This window comes from Cydia splendana, chromosome 16 (genome assembly GCF_910591565.1).
Source record: "Cydia splendana chromosome 16, ilCydSple1.2, whole genome shotgun sequence".
Lineage (NCBI taxonomy): Eukaryota > Metazoa > Arthropoda > Insecta > Lepidoptera > Tortricidae > Cydia > Cydia splendana.
Window position 1 is genome coordinate 11853093 of NC_085975.1, and position 20815 is coordinate 11873907.

General features: G+C 36.4%; 1 protein-coding gene across 3 annotated transcripts in view; it reads right to left on the reverse strand.

Moving 5' to 3' along the window:
- The window catches only part of LOC134798312 (zinc finger protein 608-like), a 180236-nt gene that overhangs the window by 119941 nt on the left and 39480 nt on the right, over positions 1–20815 (reverse strand). The window lies entirely within an intron of this gene.

Consider the following 20815-nt stretch of genomic DNA (forward strand, 5'->3'; position numbering starts at 1 on the left):
TAGTTGTTTTTTACAGTACTAAATGAAACTGATTATTGTTTCTACTTCAATGAACAACGATTTTAAAATTTGCATTTAGCTACTGCTTTTATACTTTAATTAAGTGCTACCTGTTCAATTTAACATCCATCCAACACAACTCGTTTACAATTCCATTGATTACTTACGCTACAACAGTAATTAAATGTCGAAGTAATAACACAGAACACAAAAGGTGCTTTAAAATATAAATTGAATGCAAATTATGAAGCTGTATTGTTAAGATTAAAGATATGTACGCGAGAATGAGTTTGCATTTTACATTTAAATTTAAATCGCATCCTCAATGTGTCAACGCCTACCAAAATGAGCGGAAGAACTTAAAAAAGAAAAAGAAATACGACTCACTTAATAAGTCATCGTATCCAAAAATTCTTGACAAAAAAAAATAACGACCGAAATAAAACGAGAAGATTGAGAAGAGCTGCAATGCAACTTAGGGGCCACGTAGTGGGTACTGCGGCAGGGGAAGGCATGGCTTCCAAAATATTACGCAAACATTTATGCATGAAGGGATAACAAAATGTTACTGCTATGAGTATTATGCTGCCCTGATTGCGGTAAATCTATTAAAATATACAGGGAAATTTATGACAAGCCGAATTATAATGAATAATGGGTTTACGAGTATGTCGACGCGGGTGATGTCATGACGTGGCAATGGGACCGCGTGCTAACAATTACTTCACGTGTGAATTTTGGAGCCTATGAGAAGTGGTACTACGTTAAGTATAGGTACTATACCTACCGTAATACACAAGGAATTTTTGAGAGAGAACCGGCTCAGAAACGACTGACTTAAATTACATAAAATAAATGTTATATTCAAACAGTTTTATTTATTTACTTTCCAAACTAATTTACTTTTTATAGACTGTTTGTGTGAAATACTGTATATTGTATCAGATGTATATATTATTGCGTCTAAATTATTTACATAATGTATGAAAACGTCAGAAAAGCATAATGGAAGACGTTTTTAGTCCACCGGGGCACACGCTCGGCTGGGGAACATCCCCACAGAAACATGTGAGATAATAAAAAAGTTATATCCGAACTCGTAAACTTTATTTGTGTATTCTTTAAACAAACGGATAATTACGGAGCTTTATGGGCGGTTATACCGCTTCTCGGGAATGAATAAATTAATGTAATGAATTGCTTTTAAATAATCAACGTTTAAACGGACTGACATTTAGTTGGTCGAGTTGGAGATTTCACAGTTTCTGCCAAATATAATTTCACATTTGTGTCTAAAGTTTTGCTTTACGTTACGTTACTTTTTCGTAACGTTTGGCTTGTCATCGAACGTGCATTCGGTATGGTTATTGGTTACCATTGTTTTTACCAGGTTTTAAAAAGGTAACGACTATATCGCCATGCAGGAATTAATACATAGACATGACAAGTTTAGCATAAGTACCTACATTTAAAATAAGGCTTCATGAAATTTCAAAAATATATTAGATGTGGTATAAAGTAAACGTTGAAATGCATTCACGTTAACAAACTCTCTTCATAGCCTATTTATTTTAAAATAAAACGACGCTCGAGTGCTTTGCGCCGCAGAACGGACGACAAAGAGAAATTTAATCAGAGCATCTCCGACTTAAATTATGAATGTAACTCCGAGCACATAACCCCGCTGGATTAGACCCGCGGGCACCACACTATTCCGTCTGATAGATACTAGATCAACGTATTTGTTTTCACACTGTTTACTTACCCTCTGATAAAACGAAATAGGAGATCCGAACAAGCTATTCAGATAGCAGCAAGAAATATTTTCCAATATATCTGAAGTAGCGAAGCGATGCGGATTGTAGGGGCGCAGATATTTCTCATATTCTTTTGTAAGGATCTCCGCGGTCGGCTTTGTTGTTTGAGTTATACGGAGACTTACTGAATAAGAAAAAAACATTATTCAAAAGTCGTTCTGCGATGCGAAACGAAATACGCGCCGTGAGCTAACTACTAAAGTTGGTCGTATGTAATGTGAGAGCCTAGATCGCGTGGGAAAGCTACGTAAGAACAAAGACATCTCACTTATAGATAAAACTTAGCGTTATTCTTGTAATAAGTAATACCATCGCGAATATTAATCTCACTATATCTTGTAGAGACAAAAGAGTCTACTTTAGAAGTCAAGGCACCGAGCGTCGAGGGAATCGCTATCCACTTGAAATAACAACTTGAAGAATGTTTCCGAAAAGCGACCCCAGCTACGCCCGATTCAGGTCGAAACGTCTATTGACATTGTAATCTAAGCTCAAGCGAATCGGGCCGGTTCCGAGAACCGACCTTATGTCGACGAGAGCGTTCCCGCGTCGCACAGTCGAGCGTAAGACACCGGAAACTATAATCGGCGTAGGCCTTTTAAATGTGTGGAAGGATTGTCACATCCTTCACGATCTTATAGTTAGACTCGTAAATCCCTTTGGGGGAAACTTTTCAATTGTACAACACACCCGGTGCTTCACGTCTTGTATTGTTGTGTGTATTCAATTACGATAATGGTGCAAGGGATAGCGTGTTTATAAACGTCGGAATTGAATGAGCTTCGTCGTGTTTTTGGCTTGTTTTGTCAACGCTAAACTCAAGCTGCAGAAAGTTCCTAGCGGTTTATTCGGTCTCAACGGAGTCTAGAACTTCGAACTTCGAAATAGGATTTGACGGTAAGCATACTTGAAAACGTATTTTCCTATTACGTTAATGGCACAAGTGATACTGTTTTTTCTGTAAACGTCGAACGAGCCACGTCGTGTTTTCGGTGTTTTTCCGGTTACCAAGTCATGCATTGTTAATCACCGAGGCGACGGCAATTTGTACCGATAGCCGCAACTATAACGCCGTGCTCGATCGCTCGTGATTGATGGGGCAGTGTCAATTTCGCGATATTGCTGACACCCTGGTCCCGAGCCCCGATGAGATTGCTGCATAAATTTACACACCGGATAACTTTACCGTCCCTGTGCAAACTAGAGACGCTCGGAATTGCTTCTCTTTGTTATGCTGCACGCATAACTGTCTTTAAATAAATTTAAATTAAGAAATATAGGTACGTAAAATATGAGCCATGAGGCATTAAGTCCGCCATTTGTACCTTTTTTGATGTAGGTACCGACTTACAATAAAGTTTAAAATAAATACTCTAAACTAAATTTTTATAATAACTTAATAAGCCACACCTTCAAATTAAAAAAATTAAAATCCTAATGAGTTTAACAATAGACTCACGACAATTCGATTGATTGATAAAGTCACATGGGATAATGGAATCGATAAACAAAGGCAAAAGTCCGATCACCTTTATGTCCAATATTAACTAATGTAGGTATCATTTAATAGTCCCATTCGTTTAAAGTTTGATAGCCGTAATCAACTTTCCTTTTAAGCTTTGCGATATCGACATTATTCGACATATCTCCATAAAAATAAAAGAAACCTTTTACAAACCATCTTTAATACGATAGCAATAAGAGTGATATTATTGATTTAATATAACATACAACTTAACACATTATAAATTATTCGACTTGTGGTTTTTATCTTGTGACGTATAAAACAAAAAATATAGGTTAATTTATTATAACACCATGTTAAGATTATTAACATACGAGTATGCATATGCTTAGTAGATATTCCGTCAAATTGTTATTTATGTTCTCAAAACAAATTAATATTATAAAAACTTTTTCTTTGTCAGTTTTAAGATGATATTTTGATAATATCAGAAGTTGAATAAAATTAAGATAATGACACTACTTAAATAAATATGTATTGTATGTAAATAAATGTTATCTTTAACCATAAAAAAAAAAAAAAAAAAAAAAATATTAATTCAAATATTTTTTCATCTAATGCCCAATACCGATTGGACTAAGAAACTTGCTCGAAATTATAAAATCACATTGAAGGTGATTTATTATTTATTACTACACATACTTAGGCTTAACTTTCCAGGACATCGATTGAGAGAAAGCTTTGCGTTTTAAAAAGAAATCCAACTAAAGTACATAAAGGTAGATTCTAAGAGCTGGCGCTAGTTTGTACTAACCTATCACGTTCTCATATAAAATCCGCGCCATCCAGCTTTCGTGAATTAATTTCTCAAACTCAAACTGATTTTTACTATGATTCCGTATGTTTAGAAATACAAAACGCTACTTCTAAAACACTTTACTTACAGGTTTTATCTGGATGAGGAGATAGTGATGAGCCAATCCCATCATGAAATAGTCTAGATTGCAGACTAGACTCTAGAAAAGGCCCTGCCACTTCGGTTCACGACTTCACGATACCGCAGCCCGCTGGCGACCTGTGCCTTGTCGGCGTCGGCGGCGAGATACTTACGGGAGACGAATCAAGAGATTTACTACGTTTTAGAATCCTGTTTGGATTCTCACGAGAATAATTTAACTGTTAGGACCACGATCGCATGTTTTGACAACTTTTGACATTTGTCGTTTACGAGTAAATAGTTTGTATTGCAAGCATGTCGGAAGGTAACGTGTTTGACAGTTTGTTGACAAATAAGTCAAGTAAGTAACTGTTAATGACTGAATCTCGTTTTCAAAGGAGACATACATTTTCGAAATGATTACAAGAGATCGACAAAGATTAACAAAAAAATAAAGGAGGTAAGAAATAGTGTAAGCTGTCTTTGAATTGAACATGGTTTCGGCCTAGTTTGCATTTTATTTAAGTAATCACAGTCAGTGTAAACTGTAATCCTACACTATCCAATGTAGGTGTATATGAATGAAAAACTTTTTACAAAAAAAAGCAAACCGACTTCAAAAAGGATGAAATAAAATATTATCCTTTTTGAAGTCTATGCGTTACCAACTGATATGTTTGAAGTCGGTGCCAAGCCAAATTTTGAAGCATACCATGATTTTGGTGCGATTCGATAAGGATGTACCTACGTTGGATTGCCTTACACGACGACAATGAACATACTTTCTGTAGGTACAGTCGACGTTAAAAATATGTTTACACTTTTCGCCTTATAACAAAGGTGTAAGGTGCAAAAGTGTAAACATATCTTTGACGTCGATTGTATCTAAGAACACACCTCAGAACACACGATCAAACCTTCTTGGCGCAGTCTGTACCATGTTTGTCGGCACATTAGTGGAAATCCAATGCATTTTTTTTTCCGTCGTATTTTTTAAAGAGCATTTCTTACTAATGCTCGAACAGTCTATAGCACGCAAGTGTGAGATTGGGACTGAGTAATTTCCCGTCCCTTATCCAGAGGACTACATTTCAAAATATAAAACAATTCAAGAAATTTACCTTCTTGCCAAATTTCACCTAAAGCGGTTCAGTTGTTTAGCCATGAAAAGGCGACAAAGAGGCAGACAGAATTACTTACACATTTGTAATAGTTATTAGTACAGTTCTAATGGGATTTATAGCCATAAAGCTGATTATTTTTGACTGGTATTGTACTACTTGGCTTGGCACCGACTTCAAACATATCAGTTGGTAACGCATAGACTTCAAAAAGGATAATATTTTATTTCATCCTTTTTGAAGTCGGTTTGCTTTTTTTTGTAAAAAGTTTTTATTTTTCCATTTTTAGTTTTAACGCATTGTTAAGAGCGCGACGCATGAATGAAAAACAAGATCATGTTTAACACTAAATTCGTGTACCTATTTCTTTAATAAATATGTAATCAGGAATTTTCTCGAGTCCGTCTGGGAAATTATAATTCCTGTCACGACTACACTAAATCCATCCTCCGCCCCGCCACTGACCAAATCCCTCAACGCCCCGATCACTCAACCTCACAGCGCATCAACCCCTGATCCAGGAACCCCTCGACCCTGAACCAGAAATTTTCTCGAGTCCGTCTAGGAAATTATAATTCCTGTCAACTAAATCCATCCGCCTGCTCCGCCACTGACCCAATCCCTCAGCCCCCCGATCACTCAACCTCACAGCACATCAACCCCTGATCCAGGAACCCCTCGATCCTGAACCAGCAACCCTTCAACCGCCATTCCCCGACCCCTTAATCCCTGACCCCTTAACTCCTAACCCTAATCCCCGATCAGTAGCCTTACCAGCTTACCACGAGTTTGACATTGATATATTCGCTAGCATGTTTGTAACTTGCTTCCTATGCAACTCGCTCGTACTAACCTTAGTGTGAGCGAGATGCATAAAAAGTTACATTTAGATTCATAAGACGTTACCGAATGTGTCAATGTCAAACTCGTGGTAAGGCTACAGTTGCAGTACATCAAATTGGTGGTTTTCGGAAGCAAATGCTCGAGTTACTTTAGAAAACCCCGAAATCACTTAACACGTGCCTTTAAAAATTGAGGAGTTCCCTCAATTCCTCATGGATTCCATCATCAGACCAGAACCAAAAATAATACGGAAAAAACTTGGAGGTAACTTCTTCCAAACAAAAAAAGAATTACTCAAATCGGATCACAGGTGCCGGAGTAATCGCTGAACATACTTACATTTAAAGAAATCATCATCATTATCATCAAAATAATCATCATCATCAGGTCTACTTCAGCAAATTGGTGGTTTTCGGGAGAAAATGCTCGAGTTGCTTAAGAAAACGCCCAAAACACCATGCATGTGCCTTTAAAAATTGAGGAGTTCCCTCAATTCCTCATGGATCCCATCATCAGAACAGAACAAAATTAAAATGGGACCAACTCGGAGGTAGCTCCTTTCAAACAAAAAAAGAATTACTCAAATCGGTCTACGGATGTCGGAGTAATCGGTGAACGTACATAGAAAAAAAAAAAAAAAAAAAAAATAGCCACAACCGAATACAGAACCTCCTCCTTCTATGAAATTGAAGTCGGTTAAAAATGGAATGAAATGCCTGATTGACTTCAAACTAGTCGAGCGCGCAAAAGTTTGGTAAGGAAGAGAGAAAATAAAACAACATTTTATTGTCAAATCAACTTTAGAAAATAGATATATTGTTTTTTGATATAATATAACCAAAATCTTAACTAGGTACCGCAACAAAATAAGTAGGATATAAAAAAGTTACTGATTTGTCTCTCACAAATTATAATTATGGCACAAATACACGTAAAAGTGAACACTTTCCTAGTTTTGTGTTTGCAAACTTGCGGCGTTTTCTTCCAGTATAATATCGACGAATTTAACTAAATCTTCATCAATGTACTGACAGCTCGTATCTGTCATTTGTAAAATATTTCCTTGAGCAAGCCACTTTTCGTTGCGTAATCGTGATTTCAGCGAGTTTCCTATGTCTACTGAGTGCGACACGCCGTGCCACTCTTTCACCACTTTCGCACTGGGATATTTGCTTAGTATCCTCTCTTTTGCCTTTTCCAAGCTCTCACGTTGTCTACGAATGATGTACCATGTGTTCAGCTTGATTGCTATCAAAGCAAAGCAACGTTCCTTGTTGCTATTGATCGGAGAAGGTGCAACGCGATTTGACACTTGGTCGGGCATTCGCACAACCTTTGTGCGTTTATGTTCCATTTTATTGGTTGTTTCGTGGGCCTCGTAACAGCAATATATCTTCTGTCTGAAGAAGCGCACCTTGTGTCCGTGTAGGTATCAGACTGTTGGTATGTTGCTGCTAACTATGGTCGAATCAACTCCAAGTTTATTAGCTGATCTCCTGGCTAGTTGAACACCAGATTGGAAATGAGGATGGTAACTCGTGCATCGCAATTTATAGAAGGTCATCAGATACCGATTCTTACGTTCGGTGTCGGTTCTGAAACATTATGCACCGATCTGAGAAATCGGTGCACAACGGTACCGATTTGTGCACAAAACGGTCCACAAACATGGCAAGTGTAGTGGATATTGTGTGAGTCACCGCGCCGCGGTCAGAGTTATTTATCCCGACGATTAAGTCCGAAGCATGGAACGCGCTTCGCTTGCACATCGCGCACTCGTCGCCTGGATTGTGAAGCGCACTGATTTGTCATTTCATTTGTGTTGTCGGACTAGGGCTAGATGCCTGCACAGAGAAGGGTACTCCGGGCGAGCACGGGAGCACACACAGCGCGGCGCGTTAGAGAACGCGCAGAGAACCGTGCTCTGATGACGTCGCAATCGTCGCGTATACAATTTCATTTGCGTCGTCGGACTAGGGCTAGACGCCTGCACAGAGAAGGGTACTCCGGGCGAGGGAGCTCCGGGCGAGCACACACCGCGAGGCGCGTTATAAGAAAACGCTCCGCGCAAAGAACCGAAACTGTGATGACGTCACAATCGTCGCATACACATTAGGTAAGGTGTATTCGGGTATTACCGAATGTCGGATAATTCCGAAATTCAGATGAAAATCACCCTTAATTCCATCATAATAAAAGTCTCTTTTCGGAATTATCCGACAGTTTTCGACATTCGGAATTACCCGAGTAAACCTTACCTATTTAATGTCATTTCATTAGTGTTGGCGGCAGTTGACGGACAATCTAGACGGCTGCATAGAGCTCACTCAGAGCGCCGCGTGGAGGATTCTTTGTTCAACAATTCGTATCTGCGCAATTTTCTGGGTAAAACCATCGGATTTTCGTTGATCAACCGGCAATAACTTTAAATATTTAATTTATTTTGTACGTTGTTAAGATAGAAAATAAAATGCAAATATGTACATGCATTGTTCGTCGCAATTATTAATTATTTTTTTATTAATGACTATGACGTAGTTACATTCGATATTCTTTATTCAGGCAAACACAAAGTATATAAGTTTACAGCTATAGCCAAGACACTTATACTGTTAATAATACATATGTAGTCAGTATTATAAAATTACGTAGGACACTTGTATTACACACATTATACACTTTTCGAATGTCATTATTGTTGCTCCATAAAATACGCTACAGCGGCGCATAGTCTAATTAAACATGGTCTTCCATTCCCAGAGTGACACGGGGCTACGTCACAACAACATGGCCGCTATATATAGCGCTATCGCATATTATCATATAGCGCTGTCGCATGATGACGTAAGCCCGTGTCAGTTAGGTGACCTAGAAAAGACGGGAATGGAGTACCAGGCGGAGTATATTATTATACCATGCAGCGGCGTAAACCCAACATCAAAAACAATACCTAATGAGGGTAGCGTTTTGAAGCCTGATGTACGAACGACGTTAAAAATAGATTGTATCATTCAATTCATGAACCTCTATAGATTTGGCTTCGTCGAAAAAGTGTGACCGAAAGAGAAGTCAAAATAAAGGATTGCATTTCATTTGATTGGGAATTGGGAGCAATGACGGCATAATACAGTAGGGCCTCGATAATCCGTAGGTAATTCCGTAATTCAAAAAACAACCCTGTACGGACTCACGGAGCGTTCGCATTATAGTATGTTAGATATAAAACATAAATATATTCTAAAAAAATCTGTATATTTCAGTAATGTGTCTCCAAAATTACAAAAACCTATTAACAAAGTAACGTAGGAAACACCGAATGTACATGTATAGCGTATGGCATTGGTGTTTGACATTTTAAATCAATTATGAACTTTTAACGGTCGGTTAGCGTTCGACACATCCCAACTAACATTAGGCGCTAAATATAAGGGCGAGCACACACCGCGAGGCGCGTTATAAGAAAACGCTCCGCGCAAAGAACCGAAACTGTGATGACGTCACAATCGTCGCATACACATTAGGTACCTATTTAAGACGAAACGGGAGCTGAGCTAAAAGTCAATTTTGAGATTTCAAGCTGAATATACCCGTCGCTCTGACGGGGCGTGAGAGACTGTATTTGTGTGTGTAATGCACGCACACAGATGCGTACGCTTGCACCCGCGCGCGCCTCATTGCCGACAATTTGCAATGTTATTTTTCGTGCGTTACTGCCACGAGGCGTTCACTTATTACTTACTGTGTTGCGATTGAATTTTTTGACCCGGCTTACGTTTACGGAACTCGATAATCTTTCTACTACTGTGACTTGGCTTTGTTTACTTGACTTTGCTGATCAGCTTATTGTTTTGGACTCCGTGAGTTGTGGTTACCTATTGGACCGCACGCAATTCATCTACCTTTATTCAAGTAATTAAGCGTAATTAGCCGAAACCTTTATAAGAGTGTAATTCATAAGAAGTACATAAGATATAATTTATGTACTGGTTTGCTGTTAGCTTTTAATTGTATCACTTTACATATATGTTACTCAAACAACTAACACGGTTACACTGTTGTAAGAACATTATTTTTCAGGTAGGCCTTATTATACCTACTATAGGCCTTATTACCTCCTAGTACCTTAGTAGTACTAGTACTACTACGGAAATTGATTCAAAGACTCAAGACTGACTTAAGTGGCAGTAGGGTGTAGGGTTTTTTCTAGGCTTAATGAGTTCGCTGAAGCTTATTTTTTATACTTAGCGCACAGAACCACTAGTTTAACAGTATCAGCTCTAACCACATGCCACCATTTTGTCCTTAACGTAACAAGCTCAGGGGCCCAGAATATCCGATGTACCTATCAAATCAAGGTTCTGTACCAAATAAGGCCCGGTTATTATAGTTCGTTATTTTTTAGCATTAGAAAGAAGGTAAACAATCATGACGTGTCTTTTTACAGTGGAAACTGGATAAGTGGAACCTGGGTTAGTGGAAAACCTCTTTAAGTGGACCCAAGTTCTCGGTTCCAGTCCCTTGGCAACGAATTACCTCTATAAGTGGAATTTTGGGACCTCTATAAGCGGAATCCATTTTTTCGAAAATTTCTTATTTTTACCTCTGTAACTGGAAGCAGCCGTCTCCGAAACCTCTATGAATGGAATAGCTCGGCGTTATAAAATTTGTATTTTTAATAAACCGTCACAAGGAGGGTAGTTTGTTTCGTTAACATTATGGTTCGTGTTTTAACTACGTATTTTGTATGAGATCACACATCGTTCAGTTTTTTTTTGCATTAAAGTACAATCGGTACATTGATTTATTTAATCATACTGGTTTCTCTTGCATAAATAAATATTAGGAGTGATTTTGTTTTTGTAATTTTGAAAATTGTATACGAGTAGGTACTGTGGATTATTTACAGTATTGCTTTTTTTAAAGTCAGGATTACATACCTATTTTTGTTAATACATACATATCTACATACATATTTAATAAAAGATGATTATTTCAGTCTTGATCATACCATACGTGACCTCTATAAGCGACATTACTAGCATCCACAACCTCTGTTAGCGAGAGCCTCTGTAAGTGAGAAAATGTTTTATTTGAACCTGGTTTAGTGGAAAACTGGATAAATGGAAAACCTGGATAAGCGGAACTAAACAGCCGGTCCCTTGCGATTCCACTTATCCAGTTTCCACTGTATTAATAATTATTGAAAAACGCTTTCAAAAATTAGTTTATATTACTTATGAAAGCAAAAGAATATAAAAAAGTATATGATTAATACATACATACATACATACATACAATCACGCCTATTTCCCGGAGGGGTAGGCAGAGACCACGGATTTCCACTTGCTACGATCCTGACATACCACTTTCGCTTCCTTCGCATTCATAACATTCCTCATACACGCTCGCCGGTTTAGGGTGTTCTTGCTCATTAATATGATTAATATGATTTATAATTCTAACATATTTGCTATGACTTATTTTTCAATGGTAATTTTTAATAAGACATGTCAAAATCTGTTACCTTAATGCAAAAACTAGGGTTCCGTACATAAGTCCGACTCACGCTTGACTGCACATTTCTAATAGGTTTTCCTGTCATCTATAGGTAAAGAACTATTTTGTGTATTTTTCAATATTTTAGACCCAGTAGATTCGGAGATAAAAGGGGGTGAATGGTAATTTTTTGGCTGTTTTCTTAAATAACTTCGAACCTATGTATTTTAAAATTATAAAAAAAACATTTCCATCTTTAGGTCACTAATTTACATATGTGTACCAAATTTCAACTTAATTGGTCCAGTAGTTTCCGAGAAAATAGGCTGTGACAGACGGACAGACAGACAGACGCACGAGTGATCCTATAAGGGTTCCGTTTTTTCCTTTTGAGGTACGGAACCCTAAAAACGAACTTTAAGCGTGCTAACTTTCAAAATTTCATTTTTTATAAGATAGTATAAGTAGATGGGCAAAAATTTTGCGTCCATGTCCACCAGTGAGTAAGTGATTGAGATACCTAAACATTTAACTTTATAATGTAAAATGATATAATTTACTAACCTACTCGTTTAATTTCAGGTAGGTTGAATAAGGAACCAAGTAACCATGGGGAGGAGCAGTATTTACTAACATTTTCTTTTTGGGTCTTCAGAGTGTATCGTTTCCTTTTTTTTGCACATATTACACTTAAATATATATTCTCTGTGTAAACCCTTACGTCTTTCAATGACAAAGGCAAGATCAGCAAATGTACAATTTGTATGATCGTGCCTGATATTTGAGATCACAGAAAATAAATATTTTAAATCCACTATTCTGCGACCTTCTAAAATTTTGTTTTATCATGATTCATGATCAAAAAGCTCGGATTCAATAGTCATATCAAACGTCGATTATGCAGTTGATGATGAGCTTGCATTTTCTACCATTGGTGCTGCAAATGCATCAACCGGTGGCGATAAACTTTGCCCTCTTGTAAAACAAATTACTATTGTGATTGTGTCCAGCAAAAGGCCAAAATTCGGTTTACTTTCCTGTTTAAAATACTACTAATTTATTCATATTTCAGATTAGGTACATAGGTAACTGTCTGAATGTTACAATGCCAGCTGGCAAATTCTATCACATTTGTTTGTTTGGTAGTCATGGTAACATTCACTTACATTGATATCCTTATTAAGATCTGTATCTTATTATCCAGACCTTAAAATATTGCCACCGTTGCCCTTTAAAAAAATACTGTTTAAATAATTGGCTACTCAAACAATGCTTCTATAGTATAAATAATGACTACACAAAAATGGGTAGTATTGTATATAATGCACGAAATAAGGCCCGATTCTTAAGCGGGTTTAAATTTTGAGGCCATGTCCGCTAATACTATAGACAAAATATCAAGTTTAATAAACACAAAAAAAAAACATTGATGGGCCTTATTTTATAATTTAGGCCTTACTTTGTAATTTAAAGTAGAGTTAGGCCAAGAAAAATCTATAGCGATTTTGATAGAACACGCAGTGCAAGTATTATTTCAAACGTCGCTTCTATGAAATTATGACATATAAATAACACTTGCACTGCGTGTGCTATCAAAATTGCTGTAGACTTTTCTTGGTCTGACTCTAAAATATTCTTTATTACACCACAAACATAAAAACAAATTTAAAAAAAACCGGCGAAGTGCAAGTCGGACTCGCACACGAAGGGTTCCGTACCATTATTTATAAAAACGGTCACCCATCCAAGTACTGACCCCGCCCGACGTTGCTTAACTTCGGTCAAAAATCACGTTTGTTGTATGGGAGGCCCCACTAAATTTTTTATTTTATCCTGTTTTTAGTATTTGTTGTTATAGCGGCAACAGAAATAAATCATCTGTGAAAATTTCAACTGTCTAGCTATCACGGTTCGTGAGATACAGCCTGGTGACAGACGGACGGACGGACAGCGGAATCTTAGTAATAGGGTCCCGTGTTTTACCCTTTGGGTACGGAACCCTAAAACCGATTTACAATGTAGATAAAGGTAGCAACAGGCGGTCTTATCGCTGTTAGTTCTTATTCTTCGTTTGTTTAGCATTAGAGTGAAGGTGACGTGTCTTTTTTAAGCATGCAATCGTATAATAAGTTATGTACTTAGTGGTTAATATTAGTATTTACTATTTTTTTTTTCAATAATGCTTAAAAACGAAGTATAGACATGACAACCAAATATTAACGCCATTGTAGGGCAGGATATACAGAACATGAATCATTAGTACTGTCACGCTCCGTGATTGTTGAGCCATTTAGGGTTCTAGCTAAATTGGACATTCCATAGAGCACGAGTAAGTATGGAACAACCAATTCAGCTAGGACCCTAAATTGCTCGACAATTACGAAGCGTGCCTGTAGGTACCTAAAAATTTTGTTAATATTTTTGATTTTGATTTCTAATTTGAAATATTAGAATCAAAAAGTTCATAATAGATTGTATATCATAACTACAAAAATGTGTTCCCTACTCTCAACCCAAAACCCCTTGTATCTTAGGGTCTAGATATTTTCACACAAGACGGTTTATCGATAACTTCTTACATCACTAGATTATCGACATTAAATGTCGACTATTGCCCATCACTTTTCTGGCTGTGTACGTATTTAGAAACTTGACTCCGCCCCTAAAATTAGTGCGATAGGGACAACTGCAGCTGAGGCGAAAAATCCTGCGTAAAAATGACAAAAATCGAGGTTTCGTAGTCCTCTTTTTCCTCCCCCAAAACTTAACCAATCGTAACCAAATTTGGAAATCTAAATGATTATGAAATTATCTGTGTCGGACCGTTTTGCTTTTTTGGCTAATTGATATCAGTTTTGAATACCACGCCTCTCATTGCGGCATAGTCTATTAGGCCATTTTGGCCGTTTTTGAAGGGCTCTAGCGCCTTAAAAAACAAAAATATCAAAAAAATCAAAACGGTCCGACACAGATATTGACAATATTAATCTGTGTTGAAAAAATCATTGCTCTAGCTTCAAAAACCACGGAGGAAAACGAGGACTACGTTTGTATGGAGGAATGACCACTCCTGTTGGCTCTTAATGTCATTTCATTAGTGTTGGCGGCAGTTGGCGGACAATCTAGACGGCTGCATAGAGCTCACTCAGAGCGCCGCGTGGAGGATTCTTTGTTCAACAATTCGTATCTGCGCAATTTTCTGGGTAAAACCATCGGATTTTCGTTGATCAACCGGCAATAACTTTAAATATTTAATTTATTTTGTACGTTGTTAAGATAGAAAATAAAATGCAAATATGTACATGCATTGTTCGTCGCAATTATTAATTATTTTTTTATTACTGACTATGTAGTTACATTCGATATTCTTTATTCAGGCAAACACAAAGTATAAGTTTACAGCTATAGCCAAGATACTTATACTGTTAATAATACATATGTAGTCAGTATTATAAAATTACGTAGGACACTTGTATTATACACATTATACACTTTTCGAATGATCTCTAGAATTAAACATACTTATTATGTATTACTAAATTACGTAGAGATTTAAAAAAGGTATAGGTCCAACGGCCTCCTAGCCTAGTCGGTAGTGACCCTGCCTACGAAGCAGGAGGTCCCGGGTTCGAATCCTGGTAAGGGCATTTATTTGTGTGTTCATCACAAATATTTGTTCCTGAGTTATGGGTGTTTTCTATGTATGTAAGTATTTATATATATGTGTATATTATATATATCGTCGTCTAGTACCCACAACACAAGCCTTATTGAGCTTACTGTGGGACTAAGTCGATCTGTGTAAAATTGTCCTACTTATAATATTTAATACTTATAATATTTATAGGTACTTTAATACAATATGCGATTGACTCAACCTATGAAACACTCAATTCATATCGTAATCGTATATCTATTTATAAGTACTTAATGTTAAGCATACTCACTTGATATTAAAATTATTGAATAGGTAATGCTCGTAAAATTGGTAAATCGTCTGAAAACACCTGGATACATAGCAAATACTCGCAGCAGGCCTCGGAGCGCGCTCAATAAAACTTTGATCTCTTTTGATGCAGTATAAATATTTTTTATCTCTAAGGCGGGATCCATTTTGACTGAAATGAAATATGAGCGCGCCCTTTACGCAGTCCCTGTGCTGCTACTGTAGGGTTGGTTCTTCCGACCGCTTAGGGAAATTTGACGTTCTAATTAAGCGAATCGAAAATTAAAACGAAAAAGTCACTAGGTACTATTGAATTCGTCGTTAACTTTTTAATGTCACTCGAAATAGAATAGCCAAGTGATTTTCAACGTTTTAGATTGTTAACAAACCAATACTTATTGAAATCCATTGTAACTGGGTTCCAAAAGTTTTATCCCAATGCAATGGGCAGTATTGCACGCACACCAAACATGATGTTTGGCCGGTTATCGGGCGATCTTTGTCTGTCTGTCATTCTTTTAGTCACTTATTAAGTTATTATTACGCTTTATCGCTTTAATAAAAATCCAATTTAAATTTTAACTACTTAGGGGTCATCCATTAATTACGTCACACGTATTTCAAGGTTTTTTGACCCCTCCCCCCTCCTTGTCACACTTGGTCACATTTGGCAAACCCCTCCCCCTGGTGTGACGTCACATTTTTTCTACGAAATCGGCAAATCGAATTAAGTATTATTTATTTTTAACCAAAATATTATTTAAATTTTAATAAGTTTATAACCTAAAGCTGATTATGAAAGAAAATTAAACTAATAAAAACGATGATCGTTCCAAAAACTTGTTATTTAACTGTACAGCGAATAAAATAATTTTAATAAATTTTCGGTTCCTGATGAAGTTAAAGTGACGTCACAAGTTTGTGACTCCCCCCTCCCCCTTGTCACAACATGTCACATTTCCTTGACCCCCTCCCTCCCCCTAAACGTGTGATGTAATTAATGGATGACCCCTTATTAAATATAATTAATTAATTTTTACACTTTTTGTTTTTAGTATTTTAAAATGTCATTATATTTTTATCGTAATTTACAATGTTATATTGTTATTGTATTTAGGTAATTACCTGAAAATAAATATATAATATTTATTTATTATACAAGATCAGCTCAGAGTATTCACTTTACACTTTAGACTTTCTGCACCGATAGGCTAAACTATGTATATGAAAAACGTAAACTATAACTAAACTATACATTATATACAGTATATTTACCTACTGTGTTTTACTGGCTATATACCCACATTACCCATTCATAAGCTAAAACGCGACAGAATTCTCGATGCGCGATTGCAGCTTCCCACTTGACCAATTATTCTTATTTGCGAGGTTAATTCAGGGCGTTCTGTTTACCGTACCGTACCGACCGTGCCCCACTCGGGCAGTTTGGCAGTTTGCATTTCCGATTAAAAGAGACAACCCTAGCCCGCCTGTAAATAATTACGTATTCTGTTAAAGCGTAAAGATATTACATATATTTAAATGTAAGAAGCAAGTAACTTCCTAAACGTAGTAAAAATAAGTAAGATAACTGCCTTTATGGTAGTGAAATGGCATTTGAAATTACCTACTAAGCCCGTTTTTGAAAGATACTTATTGAATTTGCCCATTTAACATATCGCCGTAGAGTATTGCAAAAACAGTATTTATTCACAACTGATTAAAAAAAGATTAAAATAGCATTTACGATAAATAAAACGAACGTTGGGAATTTGGGGTCAATAACTAATTATTTTTTTTTGTTTCAATTCGCTTCTGTCACGACGCCAATTTATTTCTACAATGTTAGACCTAAATAATTTTATCTGATTCGTTTCGCATGTCACGAAGCATGATGTCACGCCGTGGCCCGTTTTATTACGACTTTTCAGCAAATAAAAATGCAAGTTTATGAGTCGTGGAAGATGCTTCGCTGTCATTATTGTTGCTCCATAAAATACGCTACAGCGGCGTAAACCCAACATCAAAAACAATACCTAATGAGGGTAGCGTTTTGAAGCCTGATGTACGAACGACGTTAAAAATAGATTGTGTCATTCAATTCAAGAACCTCTATAGATTTGGCTTCGTCGAAAAAGTGTGACCGAAGTAGAAGTCAAAATAAAGGATTGCATTTCATTTGATTGGGATTGGGAGCAATGACGGCATAATACAGTAGGGCCTCGATAATCCGTAGGTAATTCCGTACTTCAAAAAACAACGCCTGTTCGGACTCACGGAGCGTTCGCATTATAGTATATTAGATATAAAACATAAATATATTCTAAAAATAAATCTGTATATTTCAGTAATGTGTCTCCAAAATTACAAAAACCTATTAACAAAGTAACGTAGGAAACACCGAATGCACATGTGTAGCGTATGGCATTGGTGTTTGACATTTTAAATCAATTATGAACTTTTAACGGTCGGTTAGCGTTCGACACAATACCGAAACTCAATTTCAAACGCTTCGTCACAAAACTGAAAATGTAGACATGATTTTACATAACTTTAGCTTTAAACTACAAGTGGAAATGAAAACGGAGTCCGGACAAGACAAAAACAATCGAGCCTCTCGTCCGTGCAAACATACGACTATTGTTTGTTTCATTCACGCCCACACGAATCAACGATTCACACACAGCCGAGCCGAGCCCAAAATATTTATGCGGACTTATAACGTACTGAGATCGTCTGATAACCGCTTTATTTATTACACGTACTGTTGACTGAACACTCGTAGACCTTATTGCGAAGAAATAAAGTTCAACGACGATGAAGTAGCGTACTCCCACGCTAGGTTACTACTTACTACCGACGACATTATTAGTCGAATTACAGTTGCTCTTTTGTTTTATGTGAGCCTAGTACAAATAATAAATCTGATGTAATAGTTAAAAGCTAAATCATACTGCCTCTATGGTAGAGGCAGTTTATTTGTATGTGTTGTAATAGTGTAACGTAAGTTTTTTGTGTATTTTCTGTTCCAATAAGAAAATGTAACTGAATAATGTGCTATCATCATACAGCAACTGCAATACAATAAAAAACTAAATTAAGTATATAGTTTTGCATTAAGACTCCATTAGAACTTTAAAACGAAGCATAAAATGGAAATAATTAATTTTATAGTTATTTTAATTTAATTACCTTTTAACCTCCGTGTAAAACTTAAATGTGAAATTTAATATTTCTTATTTTTTATTAACACACATTATCTTAGCTTTCACATAAATTGTCAGTCAGTTCAAAACGGAAACGAATTTACTTACCGAAAATACTTATTCAACATATCTAATAGAGATCCCAAGAAAGATGTATTTATATGACAATTCCTAATGTTGTCATGATTTATTTATAATAGAGCGTGGGCATCTAGGACCGGATGAATTATTTAACCATTTTCAAGTCCATCCAACATACTGTTACATTTACTAGATGAATGAAATTGTCAAACAAACAGCGATCGTGAAATCCAGTGGAGGAAAATACAAGGACAATGGAAGGTCAACTTATTTGTGAGCTTTTAACTATTGTTCAATTAGCAAAAAAAGGAGGATAGTTGTATTAATAATTGTGTTGTGACGCCAGTAACTAGCAAGAATTTTTCTTTCCTAGTGTTTTCTTTAGTAGCAAATAACTTAAAACTTTGATTATGAACAGCCCGCTTGTCACCTATAGATTATCTAACCTAACCTAACCGCCACTAGACATTATGGGATTGGACTTAAAAATTAAATGATATTTGAGAAATTTTGCGTTGAAACTCGTTTAATATCGTGTACCTCTAACTTTCAACCCTAATCTAACTGTCCCACCCAGACAATTCGACTCCGTCAAAAGTCCGTATTGATATATAGACATAATAACAATATCTCGATGATAAATTGAAGCTCAGATAAACTCAAATAATCTAAACAAAGCAATATATCCTTGTGTTTGCTCGAGTCTGAGATAACATAACAACATACTCGCCAGACGTACGCAATTTGTCGATTCAATACATCATGTCAGCTGTCTAGTTATGTACTGTACGTTTTTAATATGTAAATTACAGGTCTATTCATAGCGATAATCGTCATACTTGTGTTATTACAATTAATTACATAGGCGAACGTACACACTAACAAGTATGTGTGCTCTCCGCTCAGTGCTCACACAAAATTGTATTAGGTAACCTGTTGTCTGTGTGGATCCTTACCGAATTTTTTAGTTAACGTTTCATGTAGGGATGTGAAAGCGGCTATCTGCTAATAGATTTATTCAAATCATTTAACCGATTTAAGTTTTTTTTTCTAGAGAATAATTCGATTTTACCATTCATCGTATCTTTTATTGTTCTTTCTTCTTTATGTTTGTTCATTAATGGCTGACAATTGACAAAAGTTTTTTATAGACGAATCGAAAATAAACAGTGTTTTAAAAGTTCTCTAGTTGACTGGTTTTCTCCGAGTTGGACTGACTGTATAAGCAACACCAACACACGGCAAGTTTAAATGGCATTAGACGGCGAACAATGATGTTTACTGTCCACTAACACGTTTCCTAACGGTGCTGCCATCTTCACTCGACTACACAAATATCTATACATTTTTCGCTTTATCGCAATGCCATAAGGTGTAACCGTGTAAGCATATTTTTGAAGGCGCACGGTTTGCATAACTAAAGCTATTAGAAAAGGTAAAAGCTCGGGTAATTATACTGACAGTTTCACTAGACATATACGGCTATCATTTTAGAACATTGGGTTATCAGCAGTGATCGTACATTTTCCAGCATTTTTGGTGCAGCGGAGTGGTGTTAACGGAATTGGTATAAATAATTTCAGCCCTAATGATTAATTAGCGTTAATTACGTTAATATTAACCTTAATTTACCATTTCAGTTGAAATTATCTATACCAATTCCGTTAACACCACTCTGCTGCACCAAAAATGCTGGAAAATGTACGATCACTGGTTATCAGACACTAGTTAAAAATTGAATATCCTAACTTAAGATGACTACTATACTAAAATTTGATTTCCTTGCTACCCTGGCAAGTCTCATAGTCGCAACCAATTTAGATTTTGGCCTACTTCGCTACAAGTGATATAAATAAGTACCAGTAAGGGAACCATAAGAAAAATTTAATGTAGATAAAAAGTA